This window comes from Arachis ipaensis, chromosome B6 (assembly GCF_059453495.1).
Source record: "Arachis ipaensis isolate K30076 ecotype BB chromosome B6, ASM5945349v1, whole genome shotgun sequence".
In the NCBI taxonomy this organism is placed as follows: domain Eukaryota; kingdom Viridiplantae; phylum Streptophyta; class Magnoliopsida; order Fabales; family Fabaceae; genus Arachis; species Arachis ipaensis.
In genome coordinates, this window is record NC_142441.1 from 39,504,918 (window position 1) to 39,517,567 (window position 12,650).

The 12,650-nt window shown below is 37.4% G+C and overlaps 1 long non-coding RNA gene across 1 annotated transcript; it reads right to left on the bottom strand.

Moving 5' to 3' along the window:
* Nucleotides 1-2,547: 2,547 nt before the first annotated feature.
* On the bottom strand, nucleotides 2,548-5,163 carry LOC107619529 (uncharacterized). The gene is made up of 4 exons (XR_015885627.1): nucleotides 4,412-5,163; nucleotides 4,160-4,309; nucleotides 2,778-2,846; nucleotides 2,548-2,607 (listed from the first exon to the last, which is right to left on the bottom strand). It is a non-coding gene; the product is annotated as an uncharacterized LOC107619529 (long non-coding RNA).
* Between the last annotated feature and the right edge of the window lie 7,487 nt (nucleotides 5,164-12,650).

Genomic DNA, 12,650 nt, shown 5'->3' on the forward strand with positions numbered 1-12,650 from the left:
CTCCTAGTTCAGTATGTTGATTCTTGAACACAGCTACTTTATGAGTCTTGGCCGTGGCCCTAAGCACTTTGTTTTCCAGTATTACCACCGGATACATAAATGCCACAGACACATAATTGGGTGAATTTAGATTGTGACTCAGCTTTGCTAAAGTCCCCAATTAGAGGTGTCCAAGGTTCTTAAGCACACTCTGTTTTTGCTTTGGACCTTGACTTTAACCGCTCAGTCTCAAGTTTTCACTTGACACCTTCACGCCACAAGCACATAGTTAGGGACAGCTTGGTTTAGCCGCTTAGGCCAGGATTTTATTCCTTTAGGCCCTCCTATCCACTGATGCTCAAAGCCTTGGGATCCTTTTTATTTACCCTTGCCTTTTGGTTTTAAGGGTTATTAGCTTTTTCTGCTTGCTTTTTCTTTTTCTTTCTATTTTTTTCGCCATTTTTTTTCTGCAAGCTTTGTATTCACTGCTTTTTCTTGCTTCAAGAATCATTTTTATGATTTTTCAGATTATCAAATAACATGTCTCCTTGTCATCATTTTTTCAAGAGCCAACATATTTAACATTCTTAAACAACAACTTCAAAAGACATATGCACTGTTCAAGCATTCATTCAGAAAACAAAAAGTATTGTCACCACATCAATATAATTAAACTAAGTTCAAGGATAAATTCGAAACTAATGTACTTCTTGTTCTTTTGAATTAAAAACATTTTTCATTTAAGAGAGGTGATGGATTCATATTTACTACTTTAAGGCATAGACACTTAGACACTAATGATCATGTAATAAAGACACAAACATAGATAAACATTTAACATAAGAAAACGAAAAACAGAAAATTTAAGAACAAGGAATGAGTCCACCTTAGTGATGGTGACGTTTCCTTCTTGAGGAACCAATGATGTCCTTGAGCTCTTCTATGTCTCTTCCTTGTCTTTATTGCTCCTCCCTCATAGCTCTTTGATCTTCTCTAATTTCATGGAGTATGATGGAGTGCTCTTGATGTTCCATCCTTAGTTGTCCCATGTTGGAACTTAGTTCTCCTAGGGAGGTATTGATTTGCTCCCAAAAATTCTGTGGAGGAAAGTGCATCCCTTGAGGTATCTCAGGGATTTCTTGATGATGAGCTTCCTCACGTGTTTCTTGAGCTCCATGAGTGGGCTCTCTTGTTTGCTCCATCCTTTTCTTAGTGATGGGATTCTCTTCCTCAATGGGAATGTCTCCTTCTATGGAAGCTCCAGCTGAGTAACATAGATGGAAAATAAGATGAGGGAAAGCTAGCCTTGCCAAGGGGGAGGGCTTTTCGGCTATTTTGTAGAGTTCAAGGGAGATGACTTCATGAACTTCTACTTCCTCTCCAATCATGATGCTATGAATCATGATGGCTCGATCCACAGTAACTTCAGATCGGTTGCTAGTGGGAATGATGGAGCGTTGGATGAACTCACTACAAAAAAAAGGTCTATGGTCACGGTGAAAAGCTACTGAAAAGGGTGACCATAGGTCTATGGTCACGGTTTTTGACCTATGGTCACGGTTTTTCTGCCGTGGCCTATTCTCTCGTGGCCATAGACCTATGGTCACGGTTTTTTAATCTATGGTCACGGTTGTGATGTTCAAATTCTGGCACTTTAGGCCACGTTTTTTTACCGTGACCACAGGTTAATCTATGGTCACGCGATAAAACCGTTACCATAGCCTATCTATGGTCACGGTTTTAGCCGTGACCATAGCCTCTATAGTCACCCCTTCCCAAAACCGTGACCATAGATAAGGCTATGGTCACGGTTTTGACCGTGACCATAGCCATATCTATGGTCACGGTTTTGACCGTGACCATAGCCTCTATGGTCACCCCTTCCCAAAACCGTGACCATAGCCTTATCTATGGTCACGGTTTTGACCGTGACCATAGCCTCTATGGTCACCCCACCCAAAACCGTGACCATAGCCATGTCTATGGTCATGGTTTTGACCGTGACCATAGCCTCTATGGTCACCCCTTCCCAAAACCGTGACCATAGCCATGTCTATGGTCATGGTTTTGACCGTGACCATAGCCTCTATGGTCACCCCTCCTCAAAACCGTGACCATAGCTATATCTATGGTCATGGTTTTGGCCGTGACCATAGCCTCTATGGTCACCCCTCCTTAAAACCGTGACCATAGCCTTATCTATGGTCACGGTTTTTCGCTGTGACCATAACCTTATCTATAATCATCCTATTTTAAAATCGTGATCATAATTTATTCTATTTTTTTAGATTTATTTTTTTAAAGCATAATCGGATCCCAAAATTATGATAATCACAAAATAAGTCTAAAAAGAAGAAATTCAATAAATCTAAATCATAAAATTTACATTATAAACTATATATATTTTTAGTCCAAACAAGACATATCAAAATATGGTATAATTTATCCATTACATATAATACCAGGTAGAAGCTATTAAAAAAATTACAAAAGACATCAAAATATTATACTGTGAAAACAAAAATATTCTCTAATATAGTACATATTCTTCTCATCCTTTGTACACTGTCAACTTCTTGTTCATCTGTGGTCTGGGGTTTTTTGACTCATTATCACTCTTAGGTGAACCTGTAATGGAGAAATAAAGTAATAGCAGTTAAAGCATAATCTATTTGCAGTCACCTGAACTATATAACTCAAAATTTATCCCTCAGAAAGAATAATGATCAACAATGACCTTTCCATTACCTTATGTAAAGATACCTCAAAATTTTATATATATTAACAAATAAATATACCTTTATCTTCAAGCTTATCCCAATCTTCATCCCAGTCAGCAGCTCCTTCCTGGATACCAGGTTGCGAACCTTAAAAGGAAAAAATTGAGTGACCCTAGAGAATATAAGAATAACATAACATGAATGCAATGCAATTACTTTTTCAAAATAAAAGAGCTAGTTGAAGAGAACACATGGACCTCCTGGCAACCACAAAGCAAGGAGAAATAACAAAGAAAACAAGTAAAAGGGGATAACATGATAACTATCTATGCATCAATAGGCAAACTATACACTTAGCAAGAGCCAAGTGACTTCATTCTACATGAATGGAAATAGTTTTTGTAATCTTATTCGATATAGTAGAAGAAAAATGCAACTGCAAGTAACAGATAACCACAATTAAATACCCTTTTATAAAAGAAGAAATCTACATAGTCAAAAGAAAAAAAATGCAGAACATAGAGTAGGATAGGACTCCACACACACAAAAATAGAAAACATTAAAAACAATTCGAACAAGGAAGAAAATCATAACCAACATCATCAATATCAATCATCACAAATCTTGTCATCAATATCATAACTAACATCATCAACCTCAATCATCACCCCACAACACTATAATTAACCAGAATCATCATCAGATATCAAACAACCTAATTGTCACTAAATTCCACCTTAATTTCAAGGAAAACTCTCAAACAACTCACTAAATTCACCTCCAACTCAACCACACATTCTCCATCATATTTCTTAAATTAACTTTCTTCCTCTTAACTGTTATAACCAGTTTCATTAAAAAAACTATAAACTCACTCTCTTATTCCTAATCCCCTAATCTTATACTCAGTTTACTATATTAAAGCATTCTACTAGTTAATCAAATCTCGTTTCATCGCTGAAAGAAATCAAATGAATTTAAAACCACAAATTAACCAAATCATAAGAATTCAATTCTCTTTAATAATCTTTAAAAATATTCAAAACATACTTCTTTTATTAAAATTACTTAAATCAGAATCATCTACCAAGTCACAACCAAAACTTCAAATTTCTTAGAAAATTTTCGACAGCACCTCCCCTAAAAACTAGAATACGCCACCCATTACGGGTCCCCTCTTTTCAATCCTCAACACAATAAAAACCAGCCTTTCAGTTTAACAATTCCAAATCCATTATTCAAGACCATTTATTATCAATTTCTATTTAGAATCCAAAATCAGCGCGTTCAATCGATTTTACCATAGGTTCAGAAAAATCAACCAATAACCAACAAACCTAACCTTTCAGTTACAACAGAAAATCATTTTCAACACAGACATCCATCTATTTGCATTAACTTACTAAACTTGTTAGGTATTCAAAGCCCAAAGTATTTTTAATTTAAAATAAACCCCTACCTCAATTTAGTTGAACCCACGTAGATTAAACGTGACAACTCCCTTCCCTTTTTGTTTCATGGCAGCAGCGGCAACAATTCCATGACGATAATGGTAGTTACAGCAGAATAGAGAATCCAAATTAAATAGGTATCGAAAGTGAACACAGCCCTGAGAATTTCAAAACAGGGCATATACTAGAATTAAATCAAAACAAGCGTGGGAATGACAATAAAATGTGCAAATAGAACGTAATCAAGGAGAAGAGCAAACCAGAATTGAAGTAGCAATATCAAACTCATCAACAGCAGCTCTAATAGTTTCCTGATGGCCTCAATACCACCATAATGGTCCTAACAATAAACAGGAAAACAAAGTAGCAGTACTAAACAGAGACATAGGTTCTTTTAGCTAGAACAGGAGAAAGAAAGAGGAACAGGATGGAACCAAGACAAGGATTAAAGCTTACAGTCTCAACAATGGAGGAATTGGGACCGAATCAGCCACTTCCATGACAGCTCTGGGAACACAGCAACAATTTTGATCCCAATTGACGGCAGTGGCGGCGGTGGCGTCTTCGACGGCGATGGCTAGGGTTCCGATAGGCGGCAGGATTTGGCGGCGGCTCGGCAGGAGCGGCGCGATGGAGCTGCCACGAAGCCCCCTACTCTCTCTCCTATACGCGTTTCCTTTCCCTCAGCTCAAACCAGCGGCGGATTCAACCCCATCGACGACGGCAAGGGCTCGCGCCGAGGACGACAATGGCGAGGCTCGAGGCACGATGGTGACTTCGCACAGCACGGCGGCGGAACGCAGCTCCGACACCCCTCGCGAGCGCTCTCTCTCTTTCTCCACCGCGGACCTTCTCTCTCTCCGACGCATCTCTCCTCATCCGTGGCGGCACAGCCGTGCTGACGCGACGGCGCTAGCTCGGCGACCCTTCCCTTTCTCAACGCTAGCTTTCTCTCCCCTCTGTTCGACCTTCTCAACAACGATCGGCAGGGCGCGGCGACGGCGACGGCGGAGTTAACCATCTCTCTTTTTCCCCCTCTCCTTCCTTGTCCTTCTTCCCCCCCTCCCCCCTCCTCTCGAGCTCCACCCTTACTCTTTTCTTTCCTTTCTTTCTGTGTTTGTGTATATGGTGAGGGCTGAATGTGTGCATAAATTAGGGGAAACTGGTTGGCTTAGGGTTAGAGTTTGGAGAGCAGGGTAAAATAGGTTTTTATTTGGGAATTTTAATAAAATTAAGGTATAGAGTAGATATTTTTAATAAAATTAGAAATAATTAAATTATTAAAATTTTAAATTTTAAATAAAAAATATCTAAATATTTATAAAAATTACATGAATTGTAATTAATTTTAAATTTAAAATTTTATAATTTTGATTTAATTATTTTTTGATAAATAATTTTTTGAAAATAAAAACATGAATAATTATAATAAATTACAAATAATCTGTTATTTATTTTCTAACAATTGAGATTTTTAAGGCTTAATGATGAGCGTTGAGTTATAGTGTGTTTTATTTTTACAATGAAATGGTGAAGTTGTAAAGACAATAAGAGTAGACGATGGCGACAAATAATAGAATAGAAAGTGAAAGTGAGAGTTAGAATTTGAATTTTTACTTTTTACATTTATTTTTATTTTTAAATTTTAACTATTTTTATTTATATTTAATAATTAATTTTTTAATTTAAAAAATTAATTTTTAGTCAATATTTAAGATTTAATTATTAATAAAAATTATATACTAATTTTATAAAATAATATATATTATTTTTAAAAATTAATTATTTAATCTTTTATTTTTTTATAAAAAATAATTAATATAAATAATATTTTAAAAAATTAAATTTTTGAAACAAAATAAAATTACCTTAAAGATTTTAACTGTGACCATAGACCCATTTAAGTCACCCCTAAAACCGTGACCATAGACCCTTTAAGGCCACCCCCTAAAACCGTGACCATAGACCCCTTTAGGCCACCCCTCAAAACCGTGACCATAGACCCTTTTAAGCCACCCCCAAAACCGTGACCATAGACCCCTTTAGGTCACCCTCCAAAACCGTGACCATAGACCTTTTAGGTCACCCTTTTTCGAAAAACCGTGACCATAGCCCCTTTTTGGTCACTGTAAAAAACCGTGACCATAGTTCCCTTTAGGTCACCCCTAAAACCGTGACCATAGACCCTTTTAGGCCACCCCCCAAAACCGTGACCATAGACCCCTTTAGGCCACCCCCCAAAACCGTGACCATAGACCCTTTTAGGCCACCCCCAAAACCGTGACCATAGACCCCTTTAGGTCACCCCCCAAAACCGTGACCATAGACCCTTTTAGGTCACCCTCTTTTGAAAAACCGTGACCATAGCCGCTTTTTGTCACTGTAAAAAACCATGACCATAGCCCCCTTTAGGTCACCCCAAAACCGTGACCATAGACCCCTTTAGGCCACCCCCCAAAACCATGACCATAGACTCTTTTAGGTCACCCTTTTTTGAAAAACCGTGACCATAGACCCTTTTTGGTCACTGTAAAAAACCGTGACCATAGACCCCTTTAGGTCACCCCTCAAAACCGTGACCATAGACCATTTTAGGCCACTCTTTTTTAAAAAACCGTGACCATAGGTACTCTATGGTCACCCTTTCCAAAAAAATCGTGACCATAGCTTTTTTTTTTGGTCACCCTAAAAAACCGTGACCATAGAGAGTCTATGGTCACGGTTTTTTACCGTGACCAAAAAAACCGTGACCATAGACCCAAAATGTTGTAGTGACTCCAACCATCCTCTAGCCACAGACTTGAGGTCCAGTCTTCTAAATTGAACCGGTTTGCCTTTTGAGTCAATATTCCATTGAGCTCCTTCCACACATATGTCCATGAGGACTTGGTTCAATCTTTGATCAAAGTTGACCCTTCTAGTGTAGGTGCGTGCATCTCCTTGCATCATAGGCAAGTTTAAACGCCAACCTCATATTTTTCGGACTAAAATCTAAGTATTTCCCCCGAACCATGGTGAGATAATTCTTTGGGTTTGGGTTCTTACTTTGATCATGGTTCCTAGTGATCCATGCATTAGCATAGAACTCTTGAACCATTAGAATTTCGACTTGTTGGATGGGTTTTGTTAGAACTTCCCAACCTCTTCTTTGGATTTCATGTCGGATTTTCGGATACTCATTTCTCTTGAGTTTGAAAGGGACCTCGGGGATCACCTTCTTCTTGGCCACAACATCATAGAAGTGGTCTTGATGGGCTTTGGAGATGAATCTTTCCATCTCCCATGACTCGGAGGTGGAAGCTTTTGTCTTTCCTTTCCCTTTTCTAGAGGATTCTCCAGTCTTAGGTGCCATGAATGGTAATGGAAAAACAAAAAGCTTTATGCTTTTACCATACCAAACTTAGAATATTGCTCACCCTCGAGCAAGAGAAGAAAGAGAAAAAGAAGAAGAAGAAAAAATAGAGGAGAGGGAGAGAGGTTAGTGTTTCGGCCAAGAAGGGGATGAGAGGGTTGTGTTGTGTGAAAATGAAGAAGAATGGAGGGCTTTATATAGGGAAGGGAGGGGGGTTAAGGTTCGGCCATATGGGGTGGTTTTGGGTGGGAATTTGATTTTGAAATTTGAAGGTATGTGGAGTTTATGAGATAGGTTTATGGTGAAGAGTGGATGGATGTGAGTGGTGAAGGGGTAATAGGGAAGAAAGATTGAGTTGATTGGTGAAGAGTTTTGGGGAAGGGTGTTTATTGGGAAGAGAGGATAAATGAGAAGAGGGAAGAGAATGAGTGGTGGTAGGTGGGGATCCTGTGGGGTCCACAGATGCTGAGTTGATTCTGTGGGGTCTACAGATTCTGAGGTGTCAAGGATTTGCATCCCTGCACCAATTAGGCATGTAAAATGCCTTTGCATGCAATTCTGGCGTTTAAACGCCGAATTGATGCTTGTTCTGGGCGTTCAGCGCCCAGATGCAGCATGTTTCTGGCGTTGAATGCCAGTTCTATGCTTGTTTCTGGTGTTCAGCGCCAGCTTTCCTCAGTGTGCATTTCTGGCGTCTGAACGCCAGGATGCTGCTTGTTTTGGGCGTTCAACACCAGATCCATGCTCTGTTCTGGCGTTGAACGCCAGCCAGATGCTCCTTACTGGCGTTTAAACGCCAGTAAGCCCTTCCTCCAGGGTGTGATTTTTCTTCTACTGTTTTTGATTCTATTTTTGATTTTTCTATTTATTTTGTGACTCCACATGATCATGAACCTAATAAAATATGAAAGAACAATAAAAATAAAAATAGAATTAGATAAATAAAAATTGGGTTGCCTCCCAACAAGCGCTTCTTTAATGTCAATAGCTTGACAGTGGGCTCTCATGGAGCCTCACAGATGTTCAGAGCATTGTTGAGACTCCCCAACACCAAACTTAGAGTTTGGATATGGGAGTTCAACACCAAACTTAGAGTTTGACTGTGGGGGCTCTGGTTGACTCTGCAGTGAGAGAAGCTTACTGTGCCTCTTTTCCATGTTTACAGAATGGTAACCTTGAGTTTTAAACATAAGGGAGTCCTCATTTAATTGAAGGACTAGTTCACCTCTGTCAATATCAATCACAGCTCTTGCTATGGCTAGGAAGGGTCTTCCAAGGATAATGGATTCATCCTCATCCTTTCCAGTGTCTAGGATTATGAAATCAGCAGGGATGTAGAGGCCTGCAACCTTTACTAACATCTCCTCTACTTGTCCATAAGCCTGTTTTCTGGAATTGTCTGCCATCTCTAATGAGATTTTAGCAGCTTGTACCTCAAAGATTCCCAGTTTCTCCATTACAGAGAGTGGCATGAGGTTTATTCCTGACCCAAAGTCATATAGAGCCTTCTCAAAGGTCATGGTGCCTATGGTACAAGGTATTAGGAACTTTCCAAGATCTTGTTTCTTCTGAGGCAATCTCAGTTGATCCAATGCATTTAGTTCATTAGTGAACAGGGGAGGTTCATCTCCCCAAGTCTCTTTACCAAATAAATTGGTATTCAACTTCATGATTGCACCAAGGAACTTGGCAACTTGCTCTTCAGTAACATCCTCATTCTCTTCTGAAGAGGAATACTCATCAGAGCTCATGAAGGGCGTAAGGAGGTTTAATGGAATCTCTATGGTCTCTAGATGAGCCTCAGATTCCTTTGGTTCCTCAGAGGGGAACTCCTTATTGATCACTGGACGTCCCAGGAGGTCTTCCTCCTTGGGATTCACGTCCTCCCCTTCCTCCTTGGATTCGGCCATGATGGTTATATCAATGGCCTTGCACTCTCCTTTTGGATTTTCTTCTGTATTGCTTGGGAGAGTACTAGGAGGGATTTCAGTGATCCTTTTACTCAGCTGGCCCACTTGTGCCTCTAAATTTCTAATGGAGGATCTTGTTTCATTCATGAAACTCAGAGTGGCCTTAGATAGATCAGAGACTAAATTCGCTAAATTAGAAGTATTTTGTTCAGAGTTCTCTGTCTGTTGCTGAGTGGATGATGGAAAAGGTTTACTATTGTTAAACCTGTTTCTTCCACCATTATTAAAGCCTTGTTGAGGCTTTTGTTGATCCTTCCATGAGAGATTTGGGTGATTTCTCCATGACGGATTATAAGTGTTTCCATAGGGTTCACCCATGTAATTCACCTCTGCTATTGCAGGGTTTTCAGGATCATAAGCTTCTTCTTCAGAAGATGCCTCTTGAGTACTGTTGGATGCAGCTTGGATTCCATTCAGACTCTGAGAAATCATATTGACTTGCTGAGTCAATATTTTATTCTGAGCCAATATGGCATTCAGAGTATCAATTTCAAGAACTCCTTTCTTCTGAGGCATCCCATTACTCACAGGATTCCTCTCAGAAGTGTACATAAACTGGTTATTAGCAACCATGTCAATGAGTTCTTGAGCTTCTGCAGGCGTTTTCTTTAGGTGAATGGATCCACCTGCAGAAGTATCCAATGACATCTTAGTTAATTCAGACAGACCATCATAGAATATATCCAGGATGGTCCATTCTAAAAGCATGTCAGAAGGACACTTTTTGGTCAGTTGCTTGTATCTCTCCCAAGCTTCATAGAGGGATTCACCTTCCTTCTTTCATATGCATTCTTGCATTCATAGTGTCTATACATGAAAAATTTCTAAGTTTGGTGTCTTGCATGTTTTCTTTTCTTGAAAATTTTTCAAAAATAAGTTCTTGATGTTCATCTTGACATTCAAAGTGTTCTTGGTGTTCATCTTGACATTCATGGTGTTCTTGCATGCATCACATGTTTAGATCCAAAATTTTCATGCATTGCATCATTTTCATGTTTTTTCTCTTTCATCATTAAAAATTCAAAATTCAAAAAATATCTTTTCCCTTTTCACTCATAAATTTTCGAAAATTTAAGTTGACTTTTTCAAAAAATTTTAAAATCTAGTTGTTTCTTATGAGTCAAATCAAATTTTTAATTTAAAAACCTTATCTTTTTCAAAATCTTTTTCAAAAATCATATCTTTTTCATTTTTTTTATTATTTTCAAAAATTTTAAAAATATTTTTCAAAAATATTTTTCTTAATTTTATCTTATAATTTTCGAAATTATTATCAACAATTAATGTTTTGATTAAAAAATTTCAAGTTTGTTACTTGCTTGTTAAGAAAGATTCAAACTTTAAGTTCTAGAATCATATCTTGTGATTTCTTGTGAATCAAGTCATTAATTATGATTTTAAAAATCAAATCTTTTTCAAAACTAATTTCAATCATATCTTTTCAAAAATATCTTTTTATCTTATCTTTTTCAAAATCATACATTTTCATATCACATCTTTTCCAAATATCTTTTTTAACTTCTTATCTTCTTATCCTTTAAAAAATTGATTTTCAAAATTTGTTTCAACTAACTAATTAACTTTTTGTTTGTTTCTTATCTCTTTCAAAACTACCTAACTAACTTCCCCTCTCTAATTTTCGAAAATACCTCCCTCTTTTTCAAAAATTCTTTTTAATTAATTAATTGTTTTCAATTTTTAATTTTAATTTTATTTCATTCCTAATTTTCAAAAATTACTAACCTTTTTCAAAAAAAAAAAAAAACTATTTTCGAAATCTAACTTCAAATTTTAATTATTAATTTTCGAAATTCCCTCTCCCTCATCTTCTTCTATTTATTTAATTACTTACTAACACTTCTCTTCATCTCATATCTCTGCTCTCCTCACCCTTGTGTTTGGATTCTCCTCCCTTCTCTTTCTTTACATTACATTCTTTTCTTCTTCTACTCACACAAAGGAATCTCTATACTGTGACATAGAGGATTCCATATTTTCTTTGTTATTCCCTTCTTTATCATATGAGCAGGAGCAAGGACAAGAACATTCTTGTTGAAGCAGATCCAGAACCTGAAAGGACTCTGAAAAGGAAACTAAGAGAAGCTAAAATACAACAATCCAGAGACAACCTTACAGGAATTTTCGAATAGGAAGAGGAGATGGCAGCCGAAAATAATAATAATGCAAAGAGGATGCTTGGTGACTTTACTGCACCTAATTTCAATTTACATGGAAGAAGCATCTCCATCCCTGCCATTGGAGCAAACAATTTTGAGCTAAAACCTCAATTAGTTTCTCTGATGCAGCAGAACTACAAGTTTCATGGACTTCCATCTGAGGATCCTTTTCAATTCTTAACTAAATTCTTGCAGATATGTGATACTGTTAAGACCAATGGAGTAGATCCTGAAGTCTACAGGCTCATGCTTTTCCCTTTTGCTGTGAGAGACAGAGCTAGAATATGGTTGGACTCTCAACCTAAGGATAGCCTGAACTCTTGGGATAAATGCAAAGAATTTTTAGAAAAAATACAATTGACACCAAACTTAAAACTGACTCAAGACTCAAACAAGAAACATAAAATATTTTTTATTTTTATGATTTTATGATTTTTTTTGGATTTTTGTATATTTTTTTTCGAGAAATATATAGGAAAAAGAAAATAAGAAATTCAGAAATTTTTAATAAGAATTCCAGGAATCTTTCAATGTTAGCCTAAAGCTCCAATCCAAGGGTTAGACATGGCTTAATAGTCAGCCAAGCTTTAGAAGATACAAATCAGTCATACAATAACAAATTTTATTAGCAACAACTAGCTTGCTCTTGTAATGATGACTTGGAAGCCTCAGTCTAAATGAATTTAGACATGGCTTTACAGCCAGCCAGGCTTCAACATGCTTCATGAAACTCTATAATTCATTCTTAAAAATTTTAGAATAATTTTCGAAAACAGATAAGAAATTTTTGAAAGATTTTTGAAAACAAAATATTTTTTTGAAAATAAAACAAAAAGAAAATTACCTAATCTGAGCAACAAGATGAACCGTCAGTTGTCCAAACTCGAACAATCCCCGGCAACGGCGCCAAAAACTTGGTATGCGAAATTGTTACTCTGAGGTTGTAAAATTTGTTGTTCGTTCTCTCCCTGGCAATGGCGCCAACAACTGGTGCACAATA